Consider the following 9,983-nt stretch of genomic DNA (forward strand, 5'->3'; position numbering starts at 1 on the left):
AAAGACTGTGACCCATCCCTCCCACCCACTTCCACCCCCCCACTGTCCCAGGAAGTTGCATGTCTACCCTTCACCACAAGGTTTTTACTTTGGTGCCCTACTTACAATTTGGTCAGGTCCTGCTTTTAGTTTCCCTTTCAGATCTTCTTACTCAACTTCTGTTGATGAGTGGGATCATACTCATCTTTATCTTTCTGACTTAGCTCACTTAACATAATTCCTTCTAGCTCTGTCCAAGATGGGTCAGAGAAGGTGGGTTCATTGTTCTTGATAGCTGCATAGTATTCCATTGTGTATATATACCACAGCTTTCTCAGCCACTCATCTGGTGTTGGGCACCTGGGTTGCTTCCAGGTTTTAGCTATTATGAATTGTGCTGCTGTGAGCATAGGAGTACACACCTCTTTTTGGTTGGGTGTTATGGAGTCCTTGGGGTATAACCCCAGGAGAGGAATTACTGGATCATATGGAAGGTCCATGTCTAGCCTTCTGAGAGTTTTCCAGACTGCTCTCCACAGAGGCTGTACCAATTTACATTCCCACCAGCAATGTAAAAGGGTTTCTCTGTCCCCACAACCTCTCCAGAATTTGTTGCTGCTGTCCTTTTTGATGTATGCCATTCTTACAGGAGTGAGGTGGTATCTTAGTGTTGTCTTAATTTGCATTTCTCTGACAATCAGTGACCTAGAGCAGTTTTTCATATGTTTGTTAGCCTTTTGGATCTCCTCTGTAGTGAATGTTTTGTTCATATTCTCTGCCCATTTTTGGATGGGGTCATTTGGTTTTTTTGGTGCTAAGTTTGCTGACATCTTTATATATTTTGGTGATTACTTTATTGTCTGATGTATGGCATGTGAAGATCTTCTCCCATTCTGTGAGGGGTCTCTTTGTTTGTTTAATAGTTTCTTTGGATGTGCAGAAGCTTTTCAATTTGATGTAGTCCCATTGGTTTGTTTCTGCTTTAGTCTTCCTTGCAATTGGGTTTGATTCATCAAAGATGTCCTTGAGGTGTATGTGGGAAAGTGATTTACCAATGTTTTCCTCTAAGTATTTGATTGTTTCTGGTCTGACATCTAGGTCTTTGATCCATTTGGAGTTGATTTTTGTTTCTGGTGAGATAAGTTGGTTCAATTTCGTTCTTCTGCATGTCACAACCCAGTTTTCCCAGCACCATTTATTGAAGAGAGCCTCCTTCTTCCATTTAATCCTTTGGGCCCCCTTATCAAAGATTAGATGTCCGTAGGTGTGGGGATTTATTTCTGGGCTTTCAATTCTGTTCCACTGGCCTGTATGCCTATTTTTGTTCCAGTACCATGCTGTTTTGATGATGATGATGGCTTTATAATATATTTTAAGGTCTGGGAGTGTGATGCCTCCATTTCTGTTTCTTTTCCTCAAGATGGATTTGGCAATTCTAGGTGTTTTCAGGTTCCAGATAAATGATTGTAGAGTTTGTTCTATTCTCTTAAAGAAGCTTGGTGGAACTTTGATGGGTATTGCATTAAACTTGTATATGGATCTGGGGAGAATATTCATTTTGACGATATTTATTCTTCCAATCCATGACCATGGGATATCTTTCAATTTCTTGGTATCAGTTTCTATTTCCTTGAGTAGCGACTCATAGTTTTCAGCATACAAGTCTTTCACTTCTTTGGTCAACTTTATTCCTAGGTATTTGATTGATTTTGCTGAAACAGTAAAGGGGAGTGATTTCTGGATGTCTTCTTCTTCAGATTTAGTGCTTGCATAAAGAAATTCCACTGATTTTTGTACATTGATTTTGTAGCCTGATACCTTGCTATATTGCCTAATAACTTCCAGTAGTTTTCTACTGGATTCTTTAGGTTTTTTATGTCTATCATATCATATGCAAATAGTGAGAGCTTAACTTCTTCCCTTCCAATCTGTATTCCTCTGATTTCTTTCTCTTGCCTGATTGCTATGGCAAGAACTTCCAATACTATGTTGAAGAGTAATGGTGACAGTGGACAGCCCTGTCTAGTCCCCGATTTGAGGGGGAATGCTTTCAACTTCTGTCCATTGAGTGTGATGTTGGCCATAGGTTTGCTATATATAGACTCCACTATCTTGAGGAATTTCCCATCTATTCCCATTTTTTGTAGAGTTTAGAGCATGAATGGGTGTTGGATTCTGTCAATGGCTTTCTCTGCATCTATTGAGATAATCATGTGGTTTTTGGCTTTGCTTTTATTGATGTGGTGAATGACATTGATTGAATTACGGATGTTGAACCAGCCTTGCATTCCTCGGATGAATCCCACTTGGTCATGATGAACAATCTTTTTGATATGTTGCTGTATCCGGTTGGCCAAGATCTTGCTTAATATTTTGGCATCTATGTTCATCAGAGATATTGGTCTATAGTTTTCCTTTTTTGTTCTGTCCCTATCAGCTTTTAGTATCAGTGTGATGTTGGCTTCATAGAAGGTGGATGGGAGTATTCCTGTTTCTTCAATCTTATGGAAAAGCTTAAGAAGTATGGGTATTAACTGTTTCCTGAAAGTTTTGTAGAATTCATTTGTGAAGCCATCTGGTCCAGGACTTTTGTTGTTGGGGAGGTTCCTAATAACGGTTTCAATTTCTTTGTCTGTGATTGGTGCATTTAGATTTTGTTGTTCTTCTTGGTTCAGTTTTGGGAGGGCATATGCTTCTAGGAATTGTTCCATTTCTTCCAGATTGTCTAGCTTGGTGGCATATAGTTCTTTAAAGAAGTTTCGCAGGATTCTCTGGATTTCTGTGGTGTCAGTTGTGATATCTCCTGCATCGTTTACAATTCTATTAATTTGAGTCTTCTCTCTTTTTTGTTTGGTGAGTCTGGCTATGGGTTTGTCAATTTTGTTTAATCTTTCAAAGAACCAACATTTGGCTTCATTGATCTTTTGTATGGTTCTTTTATTTTCGATGTTGTTAATTTCTGCTCTAACCTTAGTGATTTCTGTCCTTCTGGTTGCTTTAGCGTTCCTTTGTTCCTCTTCCTCTAAGTCCTTGAGGTGTGCAGTAAGGTCGTTCATTTGAGCTTCTTCTTGATGTTTAATATGTGATTGTGTGGCTATAAGTTTCCCTCTCAGTACTGCTTTAGCTGTGTCCCAAATATTTTGATAGGTTGTGTCTTCATTTTCATTTGCTTCCAGGAACATTTGAATTTCCTGCTTGAGTGAATCTCTGACTCATTTGTTCTTAAGGAGTATGTTGTTTAGTTTCCAAATTCTGTGACTTTTAATAATTTTCTGTTTGTTATTAAATGGTAGTTTTACTCCACTGTGGTCTGAGAAAATACTAGGGATGATTTCAATGTTCTTTAATATATTGATGCTGTCTTTGTGGCCTAACATGTGGTCTATCCTTGAGTATGTGTTATGTGGATTTGAAAAGAAGGTGTATTCTAGTTTTTTGGGGTGAAGGACTCTGAAAATGTCCAAGAGGTCTAGTCTGTCAATCTCTTCATTCAGTTCTCTTGTATCTTTTTTGGTTCTCTGCTTTGTTGATCTGTCTAAGTGTGAGAGTGGGGTATTGAAGTCTCCCACTATTATTGTATTACTATTGATGTATTTTTGAAATTCTTTCAGTAAGTGCTTGACATATTTAGATGGTCCCTCATTGGGTTCATAGATGTTAATAACTGTTAAGTCTTCTTGGCTGATTGATCCTCCAATCATTATGTAATGTCCTTGCCTATCTTTTATTACTTTATTTAATTTAAAATCTATCGTGTCTGAGATGAGAATGGCTGTTCCTGCCCTTTTTTGTGGTCCGTTAGCCTGTATGATAGTTTTCCATCCTTTCACTTTAAGTCTGTGTTTATTTTGTTGTTACAGATGGGATTCTTGCAAGCAGCATATGGTTGGGTTATGTTTTCTGATCCATCCCCCCACTCTGTGCCTTTTGATGGATGAGTTTAAGCCATTGACATTTATTGATATTATGGATTTAATGTATTATAGTGCCATTGTTCAAAAAAAAAGTTTTTGTTGTTTGCTCTGATATATTGCAAGTATTATAGTCATGTTCTTGTTTATAAGAGGTCTTTTAGAACCTCTTTTAGGGCCGGTTTGGTGATGGTTGCCTCCTTTAACTGTTGTTTGTCTAAGAAGGTTTTGATCCCTCCATCTAGTTCGAATGAATGTCTAGCAGGATATATTATCCTTGGTTGAAAGCCTTCTTCATTCAGGGCTCGATAGATATCTTGCCATTCTCTTCTGGCTCTCTTCTGGGCCCTATCCCTTGTATGTGACTTTTTGTTTCTCTCTTGCAGCCTTTAGGATACTTTCTGTATCCTTACTTCTTCTCATTGTGATTATGATGTGTCTTGGTGTCTTCAGGTCTGGGTTGATTCTGTTTGGTACTCTCTGGGCCTCTTGAATCTTGATGTCCTTTCTGTTATTCAGGTCTGGGAAGTTTTCTTCTATTATTTCCTCTAGAATGTTTGCTTCCCCTTCCTCTCTTTCTTCCTCTGACAGGCCAATTACAAGAATGTTACTTCTTTTGAGATCATCCCATATGTCTCTGTTGTTGTTTTCAGTGTCTCTCAATCTCTTTTTAAGCTCTTTCACCTCTTTCTTTGTTTTCTCTAACTCATCCTCTGTCTGACTAATTCTGTTTTCTGCTTCTGTTAGTCTGCTTTCCCTTGCCTCAGTTTCTTTCTTCATTACAGCTATTTCAGCTTTCAGTTCTCTAATTGCCTCAAGATAATCAGTATTTTCCTTGGGGGTCTCAACTGTTGTTTCCCTAATACTGCCATTCCTTTCCTCCTATGTTGTTTTCATTTCTGTGATTAATAAGTTTATTATTGCTTGCATACTTTTCTTATCTATGGTTACTTCTGGCTGATTTGTAGTTTCTTCTTGGCTCTTGTCTTCATTCATTGGAGTAGCAGTTTTGTTTGTTTTTGATCTACCCATTTTTTTGATTTATGTGTTTTGTTATGCTCTGTTGTTCCTCAGTTGTTGTGTCTTGAGCACAAGCAACACTATACTAAATACCTTTATGACAATTGCACTCACCAACCTCAGGAATTACAGTAGCAACTGAAGCAAGTATTGAAGCAGTTTAATCACTACCAGTTATCCAAACAATTTCTCCAGTACTTGAAAAAATAGTAACCAAATCCCAGTGAAGAAGAAAGAGAAAAGAAAGAAAGAATAGCAAGAATAGACAGTCATGCGAATCTACTATCCACTGTATATTCTAGGGGTAACAAGAGGGGAAAGGGAAGTAGAGCAGAGATACACACATAGAGAGTCCACTCTGAGTCAGATTTCTTCCCCAAAATAATTCACAAATTCAGAAAGGCAAAGAAGGAAGGAAGAAGTGTATGACAATATAAAAAAAAAAGAGAGACATGAGAGAGAAAAGAGAAAAGATAAGAAGAGCTGTGTTAGAAGTAGTAGTTTTAAGGAATATTAGAAGTTTTAAAAGTTCTCTTTCATGCAGTTATTTGTTAAGTGCTTTTAGTATAAGTTGTTTACGGTGTGAGATGGAAAATGCCTTGCCCTTTCCATCTTGGAAAACAGGACCTAGTCAGTGAAAGCCATCAGTTGTTTTGCAGGTTTCTTGAAGGACCCTGCATAGGGCAAGCCATATCACGGCCTTTGCACAGAGTTTGAGGAATGCTGTTTTCCCAGATGGGTGCAGCAGAAGGCCGGATGGTTACAGCGGATGGCGGGAGGATGTGGTGATCCTACCTGGTTAGATTCTATTGGTTGTGTGACTTTGCAATGTTTGAAACTAAGCCTGCGCTTTGCTTTGAATGGATCATGCTTTCGTTAAGTTTGGAATGATTGGGTTTTTGTGTTCTCTATAGCCTGTTATTGGATGTAGGTTGATAAGGTGATGTGTTCCCCCTCCCTGAATGTATTCAGAAATCCTATAAATTGTATGGATTTAGCCTTGTTAGGGGTCGAGCTTGGTAGACTAACACCAGTCACCATCTCGGCCTGGATTGCAATTCGTGAATAAATATCTTTTGCTTCCTTGCAGTGGATGGTGGTTAATTCTCGCGCTGTAACATTTGGAGGCTCCAGCGAGATATCCTCAGATGGGGATTCCTGAGGACACCTCATCCTGAGTCTGGACCCCAGAAGGCCTTGAAGGCTCTGCCCGGCGCCTGTAAGTCAGGCCTGATTTTAGTGCACGGTACCATTTTTGTTTTGTCTCCGCGGATTGGGAAGAGGCTGTGGATTGTGGGACACCACGGAAATCCTAGCCTCAGCTCCAGAGGTTGCAGGAAGGGGAGCAGGAAGAGACCGGCTGGCCAGGGTCTCGCTCCCGAACTAGTGTGGGGTGTGCCACGCCACACTAGTGCTGGGCAATTCCTAGACTAGAGTCTGACGGACTGTAGAGACAAGGACAGAAGTCAGGTACCAGCATAGCCAGACCAGACGTGGGGGCTGAGGCCTGCACAGTCAGAGGACTAGGGTTTGGCACTGGTTTGACGATTTTGCAGCCGCCAAAAAGGGCTGCGAAGGGGACCTGCACCGCCAAGGGGGCCTAGGGTTTTTTTGTGGCAGGATTAGCTCCTACTGTCTGGCCCTGCTGCGGGCAGCGGCCCCAGAGGGGGGAGCTGTCATGGCAGGACAGGCTCTCCTTCTCTGTGGTTATCACTCTCTCTCTCTACTGTCTGTCTGTGGCTACTGCTCTTCTCTACACTTTGGTGATTCGCGAAGTGATTGATCTTGCCAGCGCAACTGACGGAGTCTGGCTGGAGCTACTCTCCGGTGATTCCTGAAGGCCTGGCTTGTGATGTCCTAGTAGCTGCGGCGGTCAGGTAATCACCCACTCTTGACTGAATGAATGGTCTGTTGTGAACGTTTGTGTGCGTGTTGTGTGCCTCACGGTCTATAGACTACGGGGCTTGATTGGGCTCTAACCTGCGTGTCTGTGGAGTTGTTTCAGCCCAGTGGGGATTCTCAATCTATTGAGACCAGGGCCAGGGATCATACGGCCACGCCTTAAGCTAAGACTCTTTAAGGTCCCATGAGGGGCTCGGCCAGGTGAGCATATTTGAGTGCCTGACATCCTCCGGATGCCAGTTCTTATTCCTCCACTTATTGTTGGTCTCTGTGGCCTTATTTCGGCACTCGCCGCACTCGTCATCTGTCTGGTTGTGTGTCTCTCCCTGCCCGGCCCCCACCGGGTGTCAGTCCTCATCCCAACTCTTGTTGCTAGCCTCGTTAGTCTTCTTTGGGTACTTGTTGCCTGTTTTCCCATACGTCTTCACCCTTTTCTCTTTATTGTGGTGTCATCCCTTAGTAGTAACCAGAACATTCTAAGCTAAAATTAAGTAAGAAATCTGGGGTCCCCACTGTTAGGGACATCTAGCAGCCCAGAGGGAGAAGGTCCCAGGTGAACACCCTTTGGGTTGGTAGGAGAAGTATAGGAGAGTGAAGGAGGTTGTGAAAGTGTGTGGAGCGCTGGGCAGTGCTTAAAGACAAGGGCTCCTGGGGTTAGCTGCTGGAGTCATTGTACTGTTTGTCTTTCGTTTTGATGAGATGGGTCAGAGCCAGTCCAAGGACTATCCGCTTACCCCTCTTGAATGTTTAATCAAGAATTTTTCAGATTTCTTGAAGAAGGCCACTGGGTTCGGAACTCAGGTGGACGTTTTCACACTGAAGAGACTGTGTGAAAGGGAGTGGCCAACCTTCAGGGTTGGCTGGCCTAGGGCAGGGAGCCTCGACCTGGGAACATGCACGGCAGTGCACGATGTTATCTTTGGGAGCCCTGGGCATCCAGACCATATGCCCTACATCGAGATCTGGTTAGGTATCGTCCATGACCAGCCCAAATACTTGCAGAAGTGTAAGGGAAGCCAGAAGCAGAAGGGGAAGGCCAGGGGTGCGTCCGGAATGTTTGTGACTAAGGCGAAGCCCACCGCTCCGGTTCTTCCCGAGGCCCCTGAGTCTCCCCCAAGGGTGAGGAGGTCAAGGAGTGGATATCCCCCTCCCTATCGTGTTTTCCCAGAGGTCCCAGGGGCTTCAACCCCAGAGGGAATTCCCCAGGTACCCGACTCTACCTCCACTGTCGGGCTCCGACCAGAGGTTTTGAGTCCACCCCACACTAGAGCAGGGACAACATTCAGACCAGAGCCCATGTCTGCTGGAACCTTCCCCCTGCGAGGGATGGGGGAAGTGGATATAGGGGGGCAGCCTTTAAGGACGTACGTCCCCTTTAGCACGTCTGATTTGTATAATTGGAAGAATCAGAACCCTCTTTTTTCGGTTGACCCAGAAGGGGTGGCAGCCCTACTCGAGTCAGTTTTTTATACTCATCAACCCACTTGGGATGATTGTCAGCAATTACTAAGTACATTGTTCACTTTGGAGGAAAGGGAAAGAATTAAGGCAGAGGGAAAGAAGCAGGTTCGGGATCACCTAGGGGAGCTGGCCGCTGACCAGGGCCTGACTGAGGAGGTGTTCCCCCAGTCCTGGCCAAAGTGGGACCCCAACACGAGCACCGGACATGATGACCTTACCAGGTACCGCCAGACTCTATTAAGGGGTATCCGAGCTGTGGCCCAGAAGCCCACCAATTTATCTAAGGTGACCGAGTGTAAGCAGGGTGCGAATGAGAGTCCGACTGCCTTTCTAGAGAGGTTGTGCCAGATGTATAGAACCTGGAAGCCTAGAGACACCAAGGCCCCTGAAAATGGGCTGGCCGGCGCCCTCCAGTTCGTGGCCCAGTCAGCCCCAGATATCAGGAAGAAGTTGCAGAAGCTAGAGGGTTTTCAGGGGAAGTCTCTCTCTGAATTGTTGGCAGTAGCCCAGAAAGTTTTTGAGAATAGGGAGGACCTGACTACGGCCACCTTAGAGCTAAATAAGAAGATGACCAAGGTACTCCTAGCCTGAGAAGGAGGCTGGAGGGACAAGGGAAAGGGACCCAAGAAAATCAGGGAACTGGCTAAGGGATGAAGCTGCCCTCCAGGGAGGAGTAAATGCCATTTCTGCAAAGAAGAGGGACATTGGAAAAAGGATTGCCCAAAACTCAAGACAGGAAAGAAGAGGGAGGAGGAAACTCCCTTGCTAGTAGAACTGGACTGAGGACGTCAAGGCTCCTCCAACCCCTGGGAGCCTAGGGTAAAACTCTCAGTAGGGGGAAATTTAATTGACTTTTTAGTGGATACTGGGGCCACTCATTCAGTACTTCAACAACCAGTTGGACCTATTGGGAAAGAAAAGGTTAGAATTATAGGAGCAACAGGGGAAGCTAAAAGTTACCCAAAGTCTATAGGAAGAATTGCAGGACCAGGCCTAGAGACTATTACTCACTCCTTCCTGGTCATTCCCGAGTTCCCTGAACCCTTGCTGGGATGAGACCTCCTGCAGAAACTTCAGGCCACCATTTCCTTTGAGGCCAATGATGGGCCCGTAGTTCAGGCAGGGAGGCGGATCTTGCTTACAATGCCAGCAAGGGAAGAATACCGCCTCTATGAAACCCCAAAGGATGCAGGTAACCAGGACTTGTTGACACTGTGGAAACAGGAAGTCCCGAGAGTATGGGCCAAAACCAACCCCCCAGGGCTAGCCAAACGTGACGCCCATAGTAGTTCAATTAATTAACTCAGCTACTCCAGTTCACGTCCGACAATATCCCATGAGCCGGGAAGCCCAGGATGGTATCAGGAGCCATATCCGACTCCTAAGAGAGGCCAGCATCCTGGTACCCTGCAAATCTGCATGGGACACGCCCCTCCTTCCGGTTCAAAAGCCTGGGACGAATGACTTCAGACCAGTGCAGGACCTGCATGAGGTAAACAAGAGGGTATTCATCCTACAGTCCCCAACCCCTACACTCTCCTCAGTCTCCTGCCTCCCGATCGAACATGGTACAGTGTCTTGGATTTGAAGGATTCTTTCTTCAGTCTTCCCCTAGCCCCACAGAGTCAGCCTATCTTTACCTTTGAATGACAGACCCCGAAGAAGGTGAGTCAGGAAAATTAACTTGGACCCGAAATCCCCAAGGTTTTA

Source organism: Erinaceus europaeus, chromosome 11 (assembly GCF_950295315.1).
Source record: "Erinaceus europaeus chromosome 11, mEriEur2.1, whole genome shotgun sequence".
Classification (NCBI taxonomy): domain Eukaryota; kingdom Metazoa; phylum Chordata; class Mammalia; order Eulipotyphla; family Erinaceidae; genus Erinaceus; species Erinaceus europaeus.